At 38.9% G+C, this 24287-nt stretch overlaps 1 protein-coding gene across 5 annotated transcripts in view; it reads left to right on the forward strand.

Annotated features, from left to right (window-relative positions):
• The window catches only part of Nr3c2 (nuclear receptor subfamily 3 group C member 2), a 324777-nt gene that overhangs the window by 10422 nt on the left and 290068 nt on the right, over positions 1-24287 (forward strand). The window lies entirely within an intron of this gene.

Below are 24287 nucleotides of genomic sequence, written 5' to 3' on the forward strand. Positions count from 1 at the left end.
TCCTTCCCACCCTTTTCTAGGTAGGTTCATCATATGAAAGTTATGGTTTTCAATGCAAATAAATCATTTCCTTAACTGTTGAGGGTTTTTTAAAGATTCAGCACATCTAAAATTACTAGGTGGACAATCTTGCTTTCTTGAAAGTGAAATATGTCACCATAGTTTTGAATTGATATATTTATAACTCTTCGGAGCTGTAAGGAGACATACTTTATTTACTGTAAAATATCTCTTGGCTCTCTTTGTTGCAGATAGCATGTTGTATATATTTAGAAAAAACAAGGAAGAAGTTTTAGATGACTGTAAAGGGTGGTTCTGAGTTATGCAATGAATACTCACATTGGACTTTGCTTCAGTACCGTTTTTATTACATGGTTGTCATAAATGATCCCTTTGTGGAATATATAAAGTATTGGTTTTCTAGATATATTTCATTCCTTTGGCAGCATGCACTATGTGAATATTTTTCTTTAAAAATCTATTTTGTGAAAAGTATGTCCATTCTATTAATAAGACAGAATTTAACCTGTATTCTTCCATCTTTCTCCTTTACTGGATTTCTTTCTCTCAAACCTGAATCTTTCGTTTGTGCATTCTTTTCTCATCATTGACTCAAACCTTGCTCCTCTCATTTTTATAGATGCAAGCATTCCATAAAGGGTACATTCTTATAGTTCTCCAAAGCATGAGCTCTTTAATCATGGTCTAATTCTGTCTCTTGTATTCCAAACTTTAGCACGAGACCTAAGATAATGTGGCTGATATCGGAATCAAATTCAGCATGTATTTTGCTGCTTACGTTTTGTTTTATCTTCAGAGGAGGATATTTTTGCACACAGTGTGGGTATTTTTGTTTAAGTGATGGTTTCATTGAGTTAGTGTGGGGTAGGATATCCTGGTGGCTAAAGGCATCATTGCCCTGGTTGAAATTCCAGTTCTGCCACTCAACTGTTTGTGTCCTTGTGTATATCTCTTTACTTCTCTGTGATTTAGTTTTCTTATTTGGGATTAAACAGACCTATCTTACAGTGAGTAAGACAATTTAAAGGAGTTAATTTATGGGAAGTTCTTTGACATCTGTTATGTTAGTATGCACTATATACATTTCAGCTGTTATTTTAAATAGTTTCATTTTCATAAAATGAAGAAAAGGGAAATTTCACAAAATCTTTTAAGAAATATTTAAAGTATTCAAGTTCTGGTTAAAAGAAAATATTTTGTAAATTAGCTCTGGTATTTTTCTTTAATGGTTAGGTACCACACATTTATTAATGCAGTTCTGCTTATGCTTTTTTAGTTTCAAAGACTATGGATTTGCTGAAAAGTTTTTCTTTAATAAGTATTAGCAGAGAAATGCAGTAGCTAAAATCATTATTTCTTACCTTTGTTTATTCATTTTCTCCTATTTTAATTCTTGTTTTCAAACTTGACTCATGAACCCCCTTCCAATGATTCAGTAAACCATAGCTGTAGACAGGTCAATAACATTCAGTGACCAGAAGTGTGGTCTGTCTCCTCTAGATATTCCAGAATTCTTTGAATTTCCTAATATGGTTGAAGGGCTTTGTGCTGCTTGCGTACATAATGGGTTTTATGCCAGTTAAGATGAGTTTTTCAAAATCTTTAATGACCAAACTTTACATGTTATTTGAAATCTCTTATAAATTCTTTGCAACCCTTCCAGGTAGATAATCTCCAAACATATTTGTTTTGATCATTTCCAGAATAAAAGAAATGATCAGAGGATCAGAGGATATATAGATCTTTTTCTAGATTTCAGTCCCCATGATAGAATCATCAATTTAACCTCATTCAAGCTTTTATTCTATATTTTTTAAATCAAAATCTAACCTTTTGCCTCTTTCTTAATTTATGATGATGCCACTCAATTTCAGGTAAAGTTAAATACATTAGTGTTAAAGGTCATAAAGGCTCAAGGTAGGGTGTAAATGTATCTAGGTTTAATGGTATTCTCTGACTTTAGGTTGAACTCTAGACTGTTTTTTAATAGATCTCAAGGTGTGTTTTGGTGGCTTCCAGAAATTTTTTCAAGGAAGTTCATGAGGTCAGGAATCAGGCACTGGTAAAGACCCACTCCAAATGGAAGTAAACCAGTGGATTTGTAATAACACATGTTGATTTTCAGATTCCACATTGCAACTAACCTTTAATTTAACTCACCATCAATTTTCACTGTAGTATCAAGACTCCTATCTACAGTGATTGGAAAAGACCTTTAAAATATGTCTTTCCTTTTCCAGCAACATACATGCATGAGGCCAGATTTTCTCCATGTACTTGAAGCAGAGCAAATCACCATACAGTGAATGCAGAAATAGATTAAGATTCAGCTATGTTCTCTTAAGTGGCTTGCGAAAAAGTATAAAACACAAAAGGAGGACTTTGTCACTAAAGTTTGTCATTTGGGGAAATAGTGCAGTTTTTCATAAACATCTGTTTATGTTGCATGACTTATTTTTAAATGTGTTAACATACTAGTTTTAATTTCTCATTTAATTGGAACTAATTAGAAGTTAGTTTTAATTTCTAATGTGGGTAAGTATCAGTAGCTGTAACTGGCAGCAGACTCTTTGGGATCCTCAGTACTGAAGAAAGGCTTTTGTGCCCCAGAAGTTGACAGCTGCTTGTCTGTTCAATGCCACAGGCCTTTTGGAGGTTAATGGAGAAAGAGGTGATTACGATATTTGTATTAGTCTTACTGGATATTCTTCTGAGGAAGGAGTGTCCTCTTCCAAGTAAGAAATGACTGTCATCTAGATTAATTTTTCAGGCTGACAGTAATGAGTAATGGTTGTGAAGGGTGTGTTGTCTTTATTTCGGTCTTGGGGCATTCTGTGAGAGCATTGACGAAAGTCATCTGTCTATTAATAATTCCCAGTGAGTGCCAAATTGTAAATTATGACAAAACTGAATGTAAAGCCCGGAGGGTGGACACTGGCCTGGGTTCTGTCATGTAGATGGGAGTTCCTTTGTCAGCTCAGGCACAAATGAAACTGTGACTCCATGACCTCCTGTGTGAGTCACAGCTTCTCCCACAGCCTCAGTTTCTTCATTTTAAACTAAGTTGAAGTTGATAAAAGTACGGGTTGGCCATGGAGTTTCCTTTGAAGAATCAAAATAGAGTATCCCTTAACATATTGGCCAATCTGGTTTCAAGTGAGACTCATAAGCTTCACTCAGTTGTTTTCAGGGTACTCTGGATAGAAAGATGTTATTGCCATGTGCCATTTTAAAGGAAAAGTGAGGAAGAGTTGACTTGTTGTTTTCCTTGATATACTGAATAGTTCTTCTCTTTTTTAAAGAAAAATATCAGACCTTTCCTTTTATAAAACCTGACACTTACTATGAATTCTCATTCTCTTTATTTACACAATCCTTCATGGAAACAGGCTATTTCTGTTGACATAATGCTGGCTGTTTATGGTGATAACCATAGTCACTTTGATAGCATCATTACAGTGCTAACATTGACTTAGACTTCTGAATATAAAGTTCACTATTTCAAAGGGCATCATCTGATAGGCTTCAAGAGAACTATGTTTTTATCTCAATTTGTGCTTAATTTTTTTCATAGTTTTTATTAAACAACATGCAGTTTAGTAAATGAAATAGTTTTTTTTTTCAGTTGTCCCTGACTTTTTTTTTTTAAAAAGTTCACTTTTTATGATAAACCAAAAGTTTCAGAACTCAAGGAGTTTGTGGCAAACTTTGCCCTTTTAGTAAACTTTCTGAATAAACCATGGAGATATACATCTCTCTATGTAATGCAAACTGTGGAAGAATAGTTGGTTTTGTGGGAGTGTGCATGTTTGTTTGACAATTGGTGCTTACGATGATAAATAAAACCATTACAGCATTACTTAGATCATTTGGGAAGGAGGACGCATAACTTTCTTATTGTTTGTCTCAGAATATTTTGATTTCGGAAATTGCTAATGTGCCTAAAATTTCTCCAGGATAGTATTTGAAACGGTCTTTAAGTGAGACTTGCTTCTCCTGATAATTCACTTACTTTCATTCACTGATGGTTTTTCTGGGAAGAATGGTGATAATTTTATTGAAATAGAAGAACGTTAGAGTTTTATAATAGACAAGTCATTATGTTTATGGTTTTTGTATAAGTTTCTCTTGTAATATCACAAATATCTTAGATTTAAATGTTAGTATGACCACTTTATTTAGTCATGCATAACAGCAGAATATATTTTGACATATAATACATACATGGAAGGTACATACATCAATCATAATGTCTATTCTATTCTGCTGCCCTTCCTATCCCCCCTAGTATGCCCACTTTTTATCTTTAAAAAAAAATCTTAGTTTATTTAGAGCTGTTTACTTCATTAATAATAAGTGAGAAGAGTTGAGATAAAAACCATAGTTTCATTTAGGATAAGTTCAAATTTTCCTCCCCGGAGGCAGTTTTTGTATGAGGGACATGTCGAAACTAGGACCTGGAGATTTATCATTTATAGATTTGACGTCTTTTGCAATATTGAAATTGTGGGTGTGTCGACATTTTCTGTCCTAAGTGTCACAGTGATAGCAGATGCTATGTGGATCACTGTAATTTCACAGCAACACTCAGTGTTCAATGCCATTTCCCTCACCCCCAAACTACTTTTTTTCCTGGCTGTTGACTGCTGCTTTAGTTTTATCCTCCTCATTTGCTGATAAAATTTCAGGCTGCTTTTAAGTAAATTATCATTTTTCTTTCATTTGCTAAATTCAAAGAGAAAAATATTGGCTTCTTGATAACAGTTAAATATAGCTGTTAACTTGGATATCTCTGGATGGCATTCCACAATTTATTAGTGAAAGCTGAGAAAAAAGCATGTTAAATGGATAGCTGTCTTTGTATTAAGCTTTAGGGTTTCTGGTTTTAAACTTGTAAGGTATAGGCTTTGTTTTCAGTTTTAAGCAGCTTATTTTGTTCTTTATGTAGTCAAGTAATGGTGACGTTAAAATATAATTACATGTGTACTTATTAACTGATGCTCTAGAAACCTTGGAATTTATGATTTTGAGTGTTACAGGCAACATCAGATTTCTCTGTTGAAAGGAGGTAAACATTGTTTATATTTTATACTAGAAATGGAAAACTTTAGCTTAAGGAAGAAAAAGTAACTTGAATACTTAAAAAGCTCCCTAGGGAGAGAATGTGAGATAATGACTGGTCATCTAGATTCATAACTTTAGCTATGACTTAATTTTTTTTAATATTTATGTTTTAGTTGTAGTTGGACACAATATGTTTATTTTATTTTTTTTTTATGTGGTGCTGAGGATCGAACCCAGGGCCTCACATGTGCTGCTAGGCGAGCGCTCTACCGTTGAGCCACAACTCCAGCCCATGACTTAATTTTTATTTGTCAATGGTATGTTAACTTCACCATATGTATTAGGGGTCTTTGAGACAAACAGACAAAAAAATGCAGTTTCGGACAGAATGAAATGTGGTTTGTAAGGGGTGAAGTGAACTTTTTTTTTTTTATTAGTTGTTCAAAACACATAGCTCTTGACATATCATATTTCATACATTTGATTCAAGTGGGTTATGAATGCCCATTTTTACCCCATATACAGATTGCAGAATCACATCGGTTATACATCCATGTTTTTACATACAGCCATACTAGTGCATGTTGTATTCTGATGCCTTTCCTATCCTCTACTATCCCCCCCTCCCCTCCCCTCCCCTCCCATCTTCTCTCTCTACCCCATCTACTGTAATTCATTTCTCTCCCCTGTTTTCTTTCCCCCTTTCCCCTCATTTCCTCTTATATGTAATTTTGTGTAATGATGAGGGTCTCCTTCCATTTGAAGTGAACTTTGGGTGTACTGACAAGGAGAGATTAGATGGGCAAGTGTTGGAAAATGGAGGGAGGTGTGGTCAGAGTTGGTGTTGATACTTCATCTTGGAAAAATGTGCAAGGGAGTGGGCACTCCCTGGTGGAGGGAGCTAGGTGAGCAAAATCCTGGAGATGTGCAGAAAGCGTGGATTGTGGTCCAGTTGTGTGGCTGGCTGTGAGAAGGCGGTTGGGGAGAGGAAGGTTGGGAACTAGAAAGGAGTTGAACTTGAAAGTTACACTAAGATATTCATACTTAGTTGATTGTTGGGGATGACAGGTTGTGTGAGCTGCAGGGCACTGGAGCCCTTATCTGGACATTGTTTGTTAGTTTGAAGCACGCACAGCCTTGCTAAGAAATGATCCCAAACTGTGCAGGAGGGTGGGAACTAGGCTCTTGGGAACAAGGATGTCAGGGGTAATGGAAAGAATGGGACAGATTTGAGAAATTACAGAACAGACTTTTGTAGAAGTTATATTTTTGTATAAAAATTTTATGAAATGACCACATGTTCTCACACAAAGCAATTGGAAGTCCATCACAAAGAACTCCTGAAATAAGGTCACTCTTATGTAACCACAAAACACCATCAAAACCAAGGAATTGACTTTCAGTTACTGGTGTCTATCCTTTACATGTCATCGTGGTTTTGCCAGGTATCCTAATGTTTTTTACAGAGTGAGAATCCAGTTCCAAACTGTGTGTTGTGCCTAGTTTTCCTGTCTCTTTAGTCTGTTTCACTCTGGGACAGTTTCTCAGTGTTTTCTAGATTTTGTGGCTACTTTTTCCCCCCCAAATTCTGCATATTAATGACATGCCATGTAATATTATGATACACATATACATTAATTAATAAGTTCAAACATATTTGTCTCCTCTAACATGAATCACTTATTTATAGCAAAAAACATTCCAAATCCTTTCAGTTAGCTTTTGAGATATGTAGTCATCTATAGTCATCTGACTATGCAATAACACACTAGAACTTCTTGCTCAGAGAATCTGCAGTGTAGTGCCTATCGCTATACCTAGCCTCTGGTTATCTCCACTCTCAGCTTCTATGAGATTTTTTTTTTTTTTAAAGATTGCACATGTGAGATCATGTGATACTTGTCTTTCTATGCTTGGTTTATTTCACTTAACACAGTGATCTCTGATTCCCTCCAGGTTGTCTTAAATGAAAGAATTCCATGCTTTTTGTAGCTGAATAGTATTCCCTCATGTCTGATTCCATTGTGTACATTTTCTTTCTTCGTTTGACAGTTTAGAGACACTTAGGCTGTCTCCATTTCTTGGCTTTTGTGAACAGTGCTGTAGTGAACATGGGGTGCAGTTGTTTCTCAGGCATCCTGATTTCATTTCCTTTGGATATATACCCAGGAGTGGAATTGCTGGGTCATATGGAAGTTCTGTTTTTAATATATTGAGAAAGCTCTGTACTATTTTCTGTAATGGGTGTACTAATTTACGTTCCCACCAGTGGTATGCAAGAGTTCCCTCTTCTCCATATCCTCACCAGTACTTGTTAATGTTCCTCTTTTCGATAATAGCCACTCTTACTGGAGGCGATAACCTCATTGTGGTTTTGATTTGCACTTCTCTGATGATTGGTGATGTTGAAAATTCTTTCATATACTTCTTGGTCATTTGTATTTCTTGTTTTAACAAGTGTCTATTCAGATCGATTGCCTGCTTTTTTAATTAAGTTTTTTTTTTTCCTGTTGAGCTTTTGGAGTTTCTTCTGTGTTCTGGATATTAACCCCTTGTTAGATGTGTAGTTTGCAGTATTTTCTCTCATGGTAGGTTCTCTCTCCACTCTGAGGATTGTTTCCTTTGCTGTACATAAGCTTTTTAGTTTAATGTAATCCCATTTATTTATTTTCTTTTGTTTCCTGTGCTTTTGGGGAAAAAAATCCTTTCCCATTCCAATGTCTTGAATGAAGCATTTCTCTTTATGTTGTCTTTTATTTGTTTTATTATGTCTATTTCCTTTGGATATATACCCAGGAGTGGAATTGCTGGGTCATATGGAAGTGACCCAGGTCTTATGTCTTTGGTCCATTTTGACTTGATTTTTGTGACGGGAAGGAGATTGGGTCTAGTTGTGCTCTCCTACCCTATACTTTTCTTGAAGATTTAAAAGCCAGTTATTTTGTAGAAGGTCCCTCCATTGGATTTATGGTGTGCTACCCCATGGTTTGGTTCTGTGGTGCGCCTGAGGTCCATCACAGGTGCAATGATTCATTTTTATTGCGTCCTCCCAGGTACATGTGATTTCCATTTGTGCCATTTCTGTCCACTCAGACTCGCTCTGCTCTGTTGAGGTGCTGTGTGTCACAGTTCTCCAGGGTAAAGTAACTCTCTTTCCTTTCCCAGTCAGAAGACACTTTGTGGAGGAGAACTTTGAAACTGTACAAACATCCCATTCTTCTCAAACTTTGTTCTTTTACTTATTTCTATCTGCGTGGCATCATTGTTTCTTGTTCTGTGCACTGGGCTGTAACCTGTTTGGCCTCATTTTCCATGTTCAGGCTGTTCCTGATTAAGGCAGGGGGAGCACATTCAAGCTGGTTTCTGTGTCCTTTTGCCTTGATTTCATTGTTCTTTGGGCACTTCCTTGTTTTCCTGCTTTAGGCTCATCTTGCACTTTACCTGACCTAGTTCTGGAATCCAGCATTTCTTCAAGGAGTGTCTCTCCTCTGCAATGCTGTCTTCTGGTTGCAGTCCTAGGCCACGTTCTGGTTCAAGGAACCACACGGATCAGATGTCCAACTCACCCCACCTATTTTTTCCTCTCCCCATGCCAGACTGTCCTTGCCCTGCTTGGGTTAAGATACCCTGCATGAGACCACAAGAACACCTGCCTGTCTCTCCTCATTGGATGTCAGAGCCACTTTTGGGCTTGATACTTCATTGTAGGCCACCAGAGCTGCCCACTCTCTACTGCCCACTAAGGATCACTCCTTCATCTTATGTAATGACTTTAGGACCAAGTTGTTAAGGAAGGGGAAGGAGAAAGCATGTGGAAAATCAGCATAAATGGCATGTCATGGATAATGGTGAGCAGTTAGGAGAAATGAAGAAGTCAAGAAGATGTTTGCAGAGGAAGTGATGGTATCTTGGTTGCATGAGTTTTAAGTACCAGAACTACTTCTGATTGGAACCATTCTCTGTATGGGAGGCAGTGTTGGTCCGGAGGTGTGGGATGCCTCTTCTTAGCAGTGGCAATTCAGGGGATTGATGTGGATGCACTTAACTAGGAATTTGGAGGAATGGAACCCCATTAAGAAGATGAGCCACACATCCCAATAAAGGAGATGGAGAATTGTTTAGAGAATCAAGATAGCACTGAGTCATGGATGCCTCAGTGAAGCATCATGTAATCTTAGGATTTCCAAATTAGAAGGGCTCTAAGGATATCTACAGATCCAACCGACTGTGGGCACTGATCCTGAAACTAAAGCCCAGAGAAATTACACGCTTTTCCCAGTATCATATGAAGTAGTAACAACAGGGTAGAATCTTTCCACTTTTTCTTTCAGATACGTTATCCTTCCAGTAGGATGTTGTGGTCCAAAACCTGATGATAGGGTTGGGATGACCAGGAATAAGACCTAATAGACCGGGGTGTCTGGTGATTTTCAAGGAGGAATTCGGTAGAGCCATGGAAATGGCCATCAGAGTGTGATTGGCCAAGGGGCAAGTGAGCACTGGAAAGGAAAAACTTGAGGCGTGGGGGTGCAGGGATAGACTCTGAACTCTTGTTTTGGTCATAAAGAGAAAAGAGGTGGAGGGAAGAAATGCTGGCACACAGACACGGCAGGATCAGAGTCAGGATTTTGTTCGCCAGGTAAAACATGTAGAGGGCAATGGACTTGGGCGGACATTGAGATGGTAAATGGGGGAAGGAGAGATAATTGATGGGGACCGTGTCCTGGGAAGGTAAGAACAGGAAGGAGCTGCAGTTAGCCTCACTCAGATGTGCAGCTCCTCTGTTGAACCTGTGGATTTGGACAATTTCTGGCAGCTGGGGTCACCCTCTCCAAACGTGGAAACTGACCTGGAGATCCTATTTGTGATTAACCTAAGGCCACACAACTAAGGTGAATTAAGAACAGGTAGAGAAGAAAGCTGAATGTCCTGAGAAAAAGTAGTCAGATCTTTTAAAAACATAAATCAGATTATGTGGCTGATACAAAGCTCTCTGGTGGATCCTCATTGTGAGCAGCATAAAGTAATTTAGGGTCTGTAAGGCACTAAATTATCAGGCCCCTGACGACCGTATTTAGTATGTTTCCTCCTTGCTCATTCTCCTCACTGACCTTCCTGTGGCTCAGAGGAACCAAGGCCCCCAGTTTCTGTGGGCCCTTGTATTGACTGGTCCCTCTGCTGAGGAATCTCTTCCTCCAGATTTTTGTTTCTGCTCCTTTCCTTCTTGCAGGATTGGCTCAGCTGTCACCCATTCTCAAGGCCTTCCCTGACCATCTTAGGTGATGTGCTGACCCTCTCCTTGCATTCTAACACACCACCTTCTGGTTTTTGGGTTTTTTCTTATTTCAGTTGTAGATGGACACAATACCATTTATTTATTTATTTATTTATTTATTTATTTATATGTGGTGCTGATTCTCTAGAACATTTGCTGGATCGGAACGCTTGTCTGGTGTGTTGTGGATGCTCATATGCACCCATGAATGAAGGCATGAGTGCGACGGCAGAGGGACTCGGGCTGGGTTTGTGTTTAGCAAGAGCAGATGAATATTGGTGATTTTGTAATGTTACTAAAACTATCATTAAATCACAGCAGGTTCTGCTGAGCTTAGCAAAAATTGCTGTGACCTCCAACAGCACAGTTTTGGGATTTTCATAAAATAATCAGAAATGCTGTTCTTGCTTTTTTGCATCTCAACATGATAAAGTAAATTGGTGATGGTGTACTCTAAGCTAATTAGTAACCTCTAAGTCTTCATTTTGAGGTTATTTGATTTTAATTCATGAGCAGTAAAATTCACACTTTGTTATGTGGTTCTGCATGCTTTGCCAAATGTGTGGGCATGTTGGCACCACCCAACCAAGATGCAGAGCGGTTTCCTCACTTGCCAATGTCCCCTGTGTGGCTACCTCTTATCCAGCCCTCCCCTCACTCTAAACCTTAGTGACTATTATGTGTGTCCTATCATCTCTATTGTTTTACATTTTCTAGGTTGTTATATAAGTGGAATAATATTTCATGTAGCTTTTTTGATTTCAGCCTCTTTCGTTTTGCATAATGCACTTGAGATCCATCCACATTGCTGTATCAGAGGTTAGTTAACTTTCTTTTTATCACTGAGTAGCATTCCATTTGTGCCTCTGCCACCTTGTGTTCTTCAGTTTACCTATATAGTTGATGGACATTTAGGTTGTTTCAGTTTTGGCAATCACAAATATACTGTACAGGTTTGCTCTGCATGAACATATGCTTTAATTTTTTCTGCAGAAGATACAGGAAGTTGAATTGGCTGGATCATTTGGTAGGTGTAGGTTTTAATTTTTAGAAACTATCAAATTGTTTTCCAAAGTAATTGTAATATTTTACATTTCTACTGGGCATATGTGAGAGTTCCAGTCTGTTATATCCTCTCCAACACTTGGTAGAATCAGTCTTTTTAAATCAGATATTATTGTAGTTATATAGTAAATTTCATTTTGGGTTCAGCTGGCATTTCTCTGATGCCTAAATGACACCGAACATCTTTTTCACAGGCTTGTTTGCCATCCTATGCCTTCTTAAGTTTGCTCTTTTAGATCTTTTTATTAGGTTGCTTTCTCCTTTTCAAGTTCTTTTATTGTTTTTTTTTTTTCTTTTTGGTAGCAGTGATTGAACCCAGGGGTGCTTAACCACTGAGCCACACCCCCAGCCCTTTTTTATATTTTATTTAGAGACAAGATCTCCTTGGGTTGCTAAGTGCCTCATAAAGTTCCCAAGGGAGGCTGGCTTTGAACTTTTGATCCACCTGTCTCAGCCTCCCGAGTTGCTGGGATTGCAGGAGTGTTCCACTGCGCCTGGCTTATTGGTGTATTTTAATGTAAACTTTTAGATAGAAATATCAGAACGAAGAGAAAAAGAGCTATTGAAAATTCTGTATTGACAGGGAAAAACAGTTTTCACATTCTTCAGTAGCCACGGTGCGTTGGACAGACCTCAGGCTCCATGTGTCCTCCTCCAGTTGAGGAAGGGGACTCCTGTGAGCTTGTCCAGCGCTCCTCAGTGTGTGGTAGGTATGACCTGCTCACTGGAGGTGAGAGAAGGAGGCGTTCTCTGTGGGCTGGGATAGTGCAGGAAGCCGTGGGGAATTCAGCTGACATCTGAGGACTGGTGGAATTTGGTGGGGAGTGGGTTCAGGGGTCCATGACAGTACATGGCAAGATGTAATTGGGTCACAGGAGGCCTGGTTGGAGGGGTTCCGTGGTAGCTGGGGAAAGTTAGATTATTGGAACCTGCATGCTGAAATCAAGTGTTGGGCACTTCAGACATGGCAGTATGTGGCACTCTTGAAAACCTAAGAATGGCATAAAAGGTTTACCTGGTCAGGGGGATGGGAGATAGTCACAGAGGGAAAGAGCGGAGAGGCTGTTAGTATTGGTCATTCAGGTAGAGTAAGGGCCCCCGTGGTCGCACGGTGGTCCAGGATGGATAGTGGAGACAGTGTGGAGGAAGGACTCACTGAGGGCCAGGTTATCTGACTGAAAACCTACTCCTTTCCCACTGTACCACCTCGCCATCTGTGTTCACAGCACCACAAAGAGCAGACGGCCAAGGAATGCAGCAAAGACAAACGCAGAGTGTGCCAGAGACAGGGACAAACTTCAGGCAGAATTATGACACCAGTGTAGAGTGAGCTCAGTACATTTGTTGTTCAGACAAAGGGAAAATCTGATCATTTAATACCATATTTTTTAAGACTTTTTATTAGACTACAGAAAAATAATACCCCCAGGAAATGGGAACAGGAAGAGATGGCTACTGGTTTGGCCAAGCTGGAAAACAAACTCTTGGAAGTTGATGTAAATGAATCAGGAATAGTGACATATGGAATCCTGATATGCACACCAGGATACCAAGGAACAAAGTCTTGGCCTGTCTGGAAGTCTGCTGTGTCCTCACAGAACTGGGTTTGGACCAATTCACAGTGCTCTGTTCAAAAGTGAAGATGTGGTTATTTTCCTCTGTCAGGTGGTGGAGTTTGTATTCACTTAAAAAAAAAAAAAAATCTTTTCTGATACTTTTGAGGAAAGATGCCAGGGAAAGCGTCTGGGAGAGTGGAGATGGAACGGGGTCAGGTATTCTGGATCCTCACTGGGTCTGAATGGAAGTTTCTATCTAGAGAGGAAACTGAAGAATTTATGCTCATGTGACACAGAATATTTTTCTCCTCAGTTTCTATCCTTTTCATACCTGGTAGAGATAAGTATACATGAATTTTTTTTTTCTTTTGAGACTCAAGGAAATATTTTGGGTTTTCCATATATGGTAAAAATAATTTTGTTGACACACAGATCTTGCATTTTGGTATTCAGGTGAAGGAGCTTTTCCCCGCCCCCCTCCTAAATACTGTTTCTCAGGTAAGTGAAGAAATTGACAGATGCCAGGGGAAGGAATGGGGGAGTTACAAACACAGCAACCTTTCCTTTATTGTGAAAACCTAAAGCTGATAGCCTCCTACATTTTATGACTTCTGAAGTGTTTAGACCCATGGGTACCCTCCCTGCCCCCCACCCCCGCTTTTGAGCTAATGTTCATTTAAATAGCAAAATGATATTTATAAGAGTTTTTGAAGGATGGGATTGTTGCAAATTCCTGAGAGTAGAAATAAATGAGAGAACTCTATGAACACAGCCTAGCGTCTATGATTTCGTAACACTGCAATATGCTTTCTTAAAAATTTAATTCTTGCCAAATTTATTCGAGCAGGAATAAGCAAATTCTAGTTTTCTGAGGGTTTTTAGGGAAAGTTTTTTTTTAAAACAAGTTTAAAAAAATTAATAGGGAAAAATGACTAGATTTCCATGACTGTCAGAGTCACTACACAATCAATCTTCCAGAGATAAAACTGATCCTGAGCATGCCAACCCAGAGTTATTTCAAGACTGCGAATTAATGAAGAATGATAAAAGTTTTCTTGTCATTCTATTCTTAGACAGCATGTTGTGATGCTTTTAATATTTCAGTTGCTTGACTTTAAAGGTGGGGGGTTGCCCCTTCCTGGGCTTTGCCCAAGAGAAGACAAGACTATTTTAATACAGAAAACTTGGATTTTTAAAAAGAGGAATGCATAGCTACATGTAACTATATGAACTACCTTTTTTTTTTTTTTTTTTTTGATATTGAACCCAGGAGCGCTTAACCCACTGAGCCATATCCCCAGACCTTTTTATTTTTTGTTTGGAGACAGGGTTTTGCTGAGCTAATTAGGGCCTCAATAAATGGCAGAGGCTAGATTCGAATTTGTAGTCCTCCTGCCTCAGCCTCCTAAGCTGCCGGGATTACAGGTGTGTGCCACCAAACCTGGCTGAAATACCAATTGCATTTACTAAATTTTCAAAATCTATGATAGAGAACAATAAAGGACATTTAAAGGCACTTACTTCAAATAGAACTCTGGAGATGAATAGGGCTGATGGTCATATAGCAACATGAATGTACTTACTGCTATCTAAGAAGAGTTAAAATGGTAATTAAAAAAAGTTTGTAGTTGTAGATGGACATCATGCCTTTATTTTATTTTTTTGTGTGTGTGGTGCTAAGGATTGAACTCAGTGCCTCACATGTGTTAGGCAAGCACTCTGCCACTGAGCTACAGCCCTAGCCTCTAAAATGGTAATTTTTATGAATTTTTATAATAATGAAAATAGCACTTGATTTTAAAAATTGGGGTGATGTTTGCACAGTTAAAGACACCAAGGAGTCCTGCAAGTCAGTGTGTGAGCCTATCTACACAGAGACTAAGCTTGGACTTAATCTCTAAGTGCACTGTTATACATGTTATACATGCGCTCTCTTCAATATTGATTTCGTTCAAATGCTTGTTAAACACTCGGTTCTGTTCAAGCTTAGTCCTGGGTGGGTGGTTCCAGCAAAGAATGAGTTTCCTCATCCTTTAGGAACACCCACCCTAGATACATTCAGTATTCCACAACACAGTAGGTCATGGTAGTTACTATTCAGGAGGTAGCAAAGAACATCTTGAGAACATGGGGCAGGAACACTTGGAAATGAAATATCAATTTCATTAGTAAAATGATAAGGTCATAAGCAAAATTAATGTGATTAGTCAGGACTCTTGGTTTGCAAACAGCACGGGAGCCATCTCTTACTAGCTTAAGCAGAACTGCCTGTTGGCTTACAGGATGGGAGGAGTTCAAGGGGTAAACCTCAGGCTTGGCTGGATCCCAGTTTCAGAAGGGGTTCTTGTAGATTTCTTCATCTACCTGTTGGAGCTTTTCCCTTTTCATTCAGCTTTAGTATCAGGGACTATGGCCAATAGTAGTCTTTGCTTACATTTTCATTCATTTCTGGTCCTGGTAAAAGGAACACTCTCTCCTTATAGAGTCAAATTCATTGGACTCGCTCGTGTGTCTGCCTTTGAGCAGATATGGTGTGTCTGTGCATGTACCTGTGTGCACATACATGCATGTGGGTAGTGGGTGCTTGGCCTCACCCAGCCCTGTGGAGTGAGAGCACAGTCTGATGATTGCCCAAAGAGTCTGGGGAAACACACAGTGCCCTCTGCGTTTGTAATTTACAATCTGAACCTACAGCCAGCTGTTCATCGTTCCTGCCTGTTCATCTCTTTCCTTTTGCTAATACCACAGACAAAATTAAAAGAGGTTTATTTTGGCCCATGCTTCTGGAGGTGCAAGGTCAGATTGCCACACCTGGTGGTGACCTTCTTGCTGGCAGAGTCCTAAGGAAGTCCAACAACACCTGGCAAGAGATGGGGTGCACTTGTGTACATGTCTCTCCTGATTTTTCTACCTCCTCTCATAAAGCCACCAGGTTTCAATCCTGGTGCTCCACCCTGATGACCTTATCTAGGCCTAGTTACCTCTGAAGTCTCCGCCTCTATACACCCTAGTCGCACTGCAGCCTGCCCCCCATAAAAGCTCAAAGGGTCATTAAATTCCAATATGTGAACCATTGGAGGACACACTCCGTAACAACTTATTTAAACAGAAACCCTAACAGCTTATTTAAATAGAAAAGTTAACCACATGGCTTGGTTCTCTGTGCATTACCATGAAGAACACTTTCCTATGATTGAAGTGAAATATTTAGTAATATTGCAATCTTATGGAGAACAACAACAAAAAAAGTGATTAGAAAGGGCCAATGTGACCTTTCTTAAGAGGGAGAGATCATTTGATAATGTTTCATGGGATACATGTACAGATGCTTTAATGATAAAATTTGGTACCGACCAGAATGTGTTCCAGGAATAGTACACTGTAGATTTATCCTCATTCTCCTGATACATAGAAAATGTTGGCATTAATGTAACTCTATAAGGCTCACTGAATTGGTGCTGGGAACACGCCAGCCATCTAGAGCTCATTGTCCTGTGCCTGGGAACGCCTAGTTGTATTTTGCCTCATGTTCTCTTTGGCCTGTTCATGGAGCACCTGTGTCATTCTTGCTACAAATGATCTTTTCTGAGTAGGGGTGCATTATTAACCGAATGAGCCGATAGCTGCCCCACCAGCACAGTACATGTACTTAAATCTCTAATTTTGCATATGGCTTCAGAAGATGCATGGGCTTCTTCCTCTACCAAATACCTCATTACTCCATGGACTCCAGGCTAGGATCTCTTCCCGGTTGTTGTTAAAATGTAACTTCACAGCAGGAAGAGGACCATAGTGATCAGCTACCAATAGAGCGTTTATAGCTGAGAATGCACTTTGAGTTGTTTGTCTAGCAGTAGTGCCAGGTTACACATTTGTTCCCATCGTCGTATACGTGGTAAATATTGATGCAGGGTGACTCTCTGGGCAAAAGAAATCTCGTCAATTGGGGAAGGCCAAGAGATCCATATGAACAGACTGTTTGAAAAAGACGTGTTCCCAGAAGCTTGTAGATGTTGTCAGGTAATGGGGTGGGCTCTCTAGGGAGCACGTGTGTGATCAGGAGGAAGGGTCCTGGCACGGTGGAAATGTGTAAGAAGGAAACTGGAGGGAGGTGGGAAGGCTGCTGTTGCCGTCATACTTGACCTGCTTGCCGCATGACCTTGGGCATATCACTTGACCTGAAAACCGGTTTCCATGTCTGCAAACTAGTGACGGCAGCAGTCCTTACCTACTGTGGATATGGGAAGTTTTTCTGAGGTAATTGGTGGAAAGAGCTGGAGAATGCTCAATGAGAGTCATACTACTTATTGGTGATTGTCATTAATTCCAATTGGAATTGAAATACAGGAATGAGGACAGATAAGAAGCATAGTGGAGCCAGCAGCTCTGGAGGCGGAGGCAGGAGGATCGCCAGTTCAAAGCCAACCTCTGCTACTTAGCGAGGCCCTAGGCAACTTAGTGAGTCCCTGCCTCAAAAAAACGGGGAGGGAGGGTTGGGGATGTGATTCATTGGTAAAGCTCCCCTGGGTTCAATCAGGTACCCTCAGGAAAAAAACAAAACAACAACAACAACAAAAAACAAGCTACAGGGGGTGAATAATTACTCATATGAGAATCTGACCTAAAAGATTCATGGTAAAAAGCATTAGCAATGTAGTTGTAATAAATTTAACCACAAAACTAACAGGATTTTGGAGAGGGGGGAATCCTCCCAGTCCCTTGTGCCCTCATGAGGTAACTGAGAATCTATTCTTTGAATTCCAAAAATAGAGATTTTGATGAAGATGGCTTAGATGAGTGATTTCTCAACTCGTTTTCAGAGCAACACAGAGGAAGGTTAGTATTCACGGATGGCGCTTGCTCGGCAGGCAGCAGGTCTGCTTTTGCAGTGTGGTGTGGGCATGCCTGTGTAGGCAGGAGAGCAGAGAAAACCATAAGCTTTCTGTTTTTGTGATATTCGCAAAAATCAATACTCGGCATAAAAACATGACTCAGTAAGAATTGCTTGTTATGAGCTGTTGCATAGATCAGGCAGGCAGCACCCTAACGTCCCGCGGTGGTTTTAACATCCACCTCTCCTCCCGCTGGGGAAAAGCTTCAGAACGCAAACGAGAGTGGCTTCGTCCTAAGGAGGGAGCATCAGCCTGTTCCGTGTCCCTGTATTAAAACTCAATCATCCATACACATCAGTGTTTTTTAAAAAAATTCTTTTTAAATGTTGATGGACCTGAATTTTCTTTATGTATTTATATGCAGTGCTGAGAATTGAACCCAGTGCCTCGCACATGCTAGGCAAGCACTCTACCACTGAGCCACGACCCAGCCCCAACATCAGTCTTACTGTTAACAAATTCTGTGGCACACAGCTCACAACTGCTCATGCCTTCTTGCATGGAACTCGGTAAGGACCTTTGGCTTAGAGGAAAGTCTGAGAAGTCAATAAAAATCAGCTTTCCTCTCTCTCCTCCTCAAAATCACTGAAGGTGTAACACTGTCCCAGCATAAGAACTGGTGAGCAGATGATAGCAAAATACATAGCTGCTTTCTTCTTTGGACAACAGAAAAAGTGAAAAGAAACAGGGTTTTGGATCAGGTATGAAAAACCTGCCGACCTAGTAATGATTGTACATCCCTGGGCTGGAATTCCTGTTGGGAAGGCCCTTGAGAGGTTTTTCCCTGTGGGTTTTTAAAGGTAAGAATAATTTTCACGTTGGAGTTGTTCTCGATGTGGCTGTAACCAGAATAGAAGTATCTTAGATTGTGACTTTTTCTGAAATTGAGTAATTTTGTTGTAATAAGTCAGCATATGTTGGTGTCTCGTCTAAAAGCGACACCAAGATAAAAACACGTTATGTAAAACCATCTCTATAGTATCAAGTCTTTACAGTTCCACTATGCTTAGCATGGGATGCCAGCTTCATAGCCCGGATCATTTCCAGATGGTTTAAAGAGAACCTCCGTGGAGAGAGACTCTGGGTTGAACACATACCTGGCTGCTGCCTGGGGAAATATTTGCAAGAGCGGAGCAGTGGGAGAGAGCCCAGACTCACTCCAAATGTATTGATTATAGAAAGGTCCGGAGTGCCTACATGCCAGACACAGTTAAGGCAGAGGGTGGGAAATGGTGAAGAGGTTAATATCTTTGTACTAAGAACTGATACAAATCAGTAAGAAGACTTGCAACAGAGGGGGAAGAGCAAGCAAAGGACAGTTGATGGAAAAGTAAATGCTTATGAAATTCTAAACTGTTTAGTCAAGCTAGTAAATAGAGAAATAGAAATAATGAAATTGACAATTAGATACCCTTTTTAATCCTTCCGGTTTTCAGAAAGAGCAAATGGTGGGTAAGGCGTATTAAAATCATTATTCTTGGACATCAGTGGGGAGTACAGAGACACAATTTGGTAGCTGGCTTGTTTGAATCTCATCTTCAGTGCTTATAAGCTGTGTGACCTTGGGCAAGTTATTTAACCTTCCTGTGCCTAGATTTTTCTCATCTATAAAAAGGAATGATACACTGTAACAAACAGAATTGTGATGAGTTCATTGAGTTAATGACTATAAAGTGTTTAGAAAAGTGTTTATCTATACCCTATATAGATATGTTTACTTATTATAATTACCATTCTTTATGTACCTTGAAAGGTCCAGTTTCTAGAACTGTATTATTAGGGTTTATTTTACATGTGGACGAGGATTCATGTATGATGGTATTCATTCATGGCTTATTAAAGTTTAAGTAACTTCCCACCCACCCACTCCCCCCCAATGAATTGGAGATTAGCCAAATCTTAGTGAATTTTATTTTTTTATCATATAAATGCAGCCATTTCTATGAAAAAAATTATGGGTATTCATTAAAATCTGTTTTTTTCTATTTAATGTATGATGTACAACTCTGTATTTAGATTTGTACACATTTATGCATGTGCATGTTTCATCCTTAGTGGAAAGTGTGTACATTTCCATTCTTAAGAAGGAAATATCTGTTTACCTCTGAGGAATAGGATTGCTGTTTCGTTAATGTTTTTTCTTACATTTATCAAGTTTTCTGTAATGAGTATGCATTATTTCTACAGCAAAAAAAAAAATTGTTAAAAGAGGATCAGTATGATTTCATTGGTGGGCATGATAAGCCTTTCCCTTAGGCACGGCCATTATCACAGAGGAGTCAGGGATCCTGGGCTGAGGAAAGCTGTGTCCAGTTATGAACTTGACTTGATGGACATGTTTTTCTGGCTCTCCAGACCACCCCAAAGACCTGAGCATGCCCGCCTTACAACACAGCTCTGTTTCTTGTAGGTTTTTTTCCCTGTTTCTGGGTTTCTTAAGGTTGTTGCACCAATTATTGAAGCAACTATTAAATCTGCTCAAGAGTAGATTAAATTGTTTTGTTTATAATTATCTGAATAAGCAAACCTGATGATTAAGCAGGTTTTTTAATAGTACAGTTTATTTCCTAAGCCAGTAAAGTAACTTTAAGGTATTAGGAAGGATAAAAAAAAATGCATTAACAACAACAACAACAACAACAAAAAACCCCAAACCCCATGTCCTCACATTTATTCCTCCTCCACCTCATGATCTTTCCTCCTTCCTGCTTCTCCATTTTATCAGCCCTGACATTTAACCTCTTCAATTCCAGTGATCCCATAAGAATAGTTCTTTCAGGGACTTACATTAGATGGACAATGTGCTTTCCTTTTTTTTTAAGTTACATTCTCTCACATGCTCATCTGTTAGCTTAATAATATGAAGAAAAGTTAATTGAGTAAATAGGAAGGGTTTTATTTATTAATTGGTATTAAGTGAATCATTGGGAAATCTGTGAAACTAAGATTTTTTTTCCCCATGGGCTAATCAGTTGCACAGTATTTTAATGATATGCTTTTATGCATATGATGAAGTACTTGTTTTTAAACCAATTTTGTTAATAACCCCAATGTTGTTAATAACTTCATGGTTTGCAGTTATTCTGCTGGCTGAATATTCTATTCACTGAGGCTCTGATGACAAGGGAAATAGTAACTTACCTAGATTTATAAATTGTCCAGCTGTTAGGGGCTAAGTAGCATTTCTAATAGTAAAAACTAAAGTTCTCATAAGGAAAACTAAATGGAAAATAATTTATACGTAAATTTCCTTTCACAAGGTCTCATGTTTAGTCTCAGTATATGGACAAATTATTTTCTAGAAGATCTTAATGAATTTAAGTTTGGCCAGTTGTTAACAATTTTTTAGTATATTTCTGAAAGTAGCATGAAATTCAGAATTGTTTAAAATAAAGATGAAGATAGATTACAGTGATCTACCTGGATGCTGCAGTCAATCAAACTACAGGTATACCAAGTCGTACAGGCAGGGGTTAAAAGCTTTTATAGGATGCCTTATTTGTCTAAATATTTTACAATTATCAGTGCAAATAATAATGGCCATATTTTGCCAACCAGAGTTAATGAAATATTTTCATTTAGTTCAGCTCTTTTTCAAAATCATAGACAGAATATTACAGATGACGTTTCTGTCTCTTGGGATCTTTTCCCTTTCAGTTCCTGTCTGTCTTAACTGAGGCAGTCCACGTCAAGAAAGTCGTGTGTATTCTTTGTCCACATTTTTATCCTATAGACATAGATATACATGTATATTTAACAATTTTATAGAAATGGAATATTAGCCTTGCAAAAACACCTTAACAGTTTTTGAGCTCTGTACGCAATGATCCATTTAGATCTAGTTCATCCCAATTTAATGGCTTGATGGTATTGTATTGCTTATCTACCTCCCTGTTAATGGACATGTAGGTTGTTTGCAGTTTTATTGCTAATAAATATAGTGCTATGAAGACCAATTTTGTAAGTGTTGTCTTGTACACATGAGCAAACAGTCCTCTGGGATATGTAATTAGAAGTAGAATTTGAGGGTAATGAAGGAATGTTCATATCTGGAATTTAGAAGATTTTGTGTAATGTCCCCAGTATGTGTGTACCAGTTTACATTCTCAGGAGCATGTATGATTTCTCACAGCCTTGCTGACATGGTGCATCATGGGAAGGAAGTAATACATCATTTGTAGTTCAGATATGAATCTCCTTGTTATTAGTAAGTTTGGGTGTATTGTCATAGGCCTATCAGACAGGGTTTCCTCTTCTGAAAATTGCTATTCATACCTGTTTATCCACATTTCTTGTGTTCTGTCTGTTGATCTGTAGATTATTACAGGTTGAGTCTCCCTTATCTGAAATGCTTAGGAGCAGAAGTGGTTCAGATTTCTGATTTTGCCAGAATTTGGAATATTTGCATATGCTTAATGAGATATTTTTGAGGCTGGGACCCAAGTCTAAACACCAAATTTACTAATGTTTCAAATACACTTCATAGCATAGTCTGGAAGTAATTTTATACAATATTTTAAATAATTTTATGCATGAAATTAAATTTCACAGTGTGGAATTTTCCTTTCCTGGTGTCGTGTCAGCACTCAAAAAAAGTTCTGGATTTTGGAGCGTTTGGGGGTTTTGAATTTTCGGATTAGGAATGCTCAGCCTGTAATCTGTGCTGTTCACCTTTGGTTGTGTGAGCTAAAACAGGATCTCCCAGATGATGGCCTGTTCTTGAATCTTACATCCTCTTTTTCATACAGATAAGAAAAATTTCACTATTTTCTTCGTTTGTGCTTTATGTGCCTTGTCCAAGAAATCTGCCCCTACCAAGTTCATAAAGCTATTTTTTAATATGCTTCCAGTGGTATTCCTGTCTTTCTGTAAGTCTCAAAGCTTGTCATGGAAGAGTTGATAAAATAACTTATTTCTCAGAAATGTGGTTTCTTTAGGAAATGATGCATTACTACCACCGTTCTCTAAAATAATCTCTGCAGCAATGGGTATAATTTCCTGTGATATTTAAGGGTTGGAGAACAGAAAACAGTCACACACTGTGTCTTACTGAGAGCGAGCTGCTACCCAGCGTTAGAAGCGTTAAATAAACACTAGCTAGAATACAGAAGTTGAGGTTGTGTTTATTTCTTGTTCGGTTTTGAGGTTCAAATATTTGTGAAGATATTTTGCTGGTGTGAGAAGCTGAAATAGAGGGAACTTCTAGTTTTGATGATCACAGTTATGCAGTGTAGATTATTATCTCTTTCTTTGGCAAATAAATGGAAGCCCACACAGGCCGGGGAAGCACAAACGGGATGCATCTGGGCTCTTTACTCTCAACACATTTTGTCCCTGAAGTGTGATGGGGACGCTTGGTAGTTCTTTGGGGATGATCCCTAAGTAAGATACATATAGTCATAGTGATGTGGTCTGGGTCAGAGAAGGTGGGTTTAGTGACAGATTGAAAGACAGTAGAAAATAGAAGGGAAAGAAGTTTAGAAAATAGAAGGGAAAGAAGTTTAGAAAATAGAAGGGAAAGAAGTTTAGTAATTCTAGAAGGTTCTGGAGGTTGAGTTTTTCCGGACACCATTGATATTGCCATTATACAGTGCTCAGATGAACCCATATTTTTTGTTACTAAACAAGGATAGAACATTTTGGGGCATCTTTCCCCATGTGTTTTGCTGCCCTGTCTTTTCAGTTTGAATTACTGTTAGACACTGCCTGCTTTTCTCACTGAAGAGCTAAATCTGAGTCCTCAAACTGTGAAACACCTAATTAAAAAACTAGTTAACAATTGTAGCTTAATCTTTTTTTTTTCTTACTTATATATCCTAACACAATTCAGTCTTCTGAAATTTAACCAGTTTGAACTACACCTTTAGGAATAAGTCAGTCCCAAGGAAATATGGCAGAGAAGGGATTCATTACCCCCTTGACCTTGAAAGACACCTCTCTACCCACTGCTCCCTGCATGGAGAAAGAAAGATGGCCCATTGGTGTCTATAGGGGATGTGGACACAGCAGCAACCAGATCAGCCTGCCCTTGAGTGTTTGCCTCGCTCCAGTCCCTCTTGGAATACCCTTTCCACTCAATAGTTGTCTTTGGTGACTCTAGCAAACTGATGCTTTTGAGAGGCTGAGCAGCTTGTCCAAGATCACACAGCTAGTAAACACCATGACTGGGATTTCAGCCCAGTGTTGACCGACTCTGAGACCTCTTTTCTTCTTGATATGGTCTTCCTAATTAAAATGCGCAGCAGCGAGTTTTGTAGTGTTGTGACATTGGGCTTTGGTGTGAATGGGTTTTCTTCTTTTTTTTTTTTTAAAGAATTTTTTTCATAATACATTTATTTATTTTTGTGTGGTGCTGAGAACCGAACCCAGTAGTCCCAGCCTGATTTTCTTTTTTCTTTTTTTATTGGTTGTTCA

This window comes from Marmota flaviventris, chromosome 7, assembly GCF_047511675.1.
Source record: "Marmota flaviventris isolate mMarFla1 chromosome 7, mMarFla1.hap1, whole genome shotgun sequence".
In the NCBI taxonomy this organism is placed as follows: Eukaryota; Metazoa; Chordata; class Mammalia; order Rodentia; family Sciuridae; genus Marmota; species Marmota flaviventris.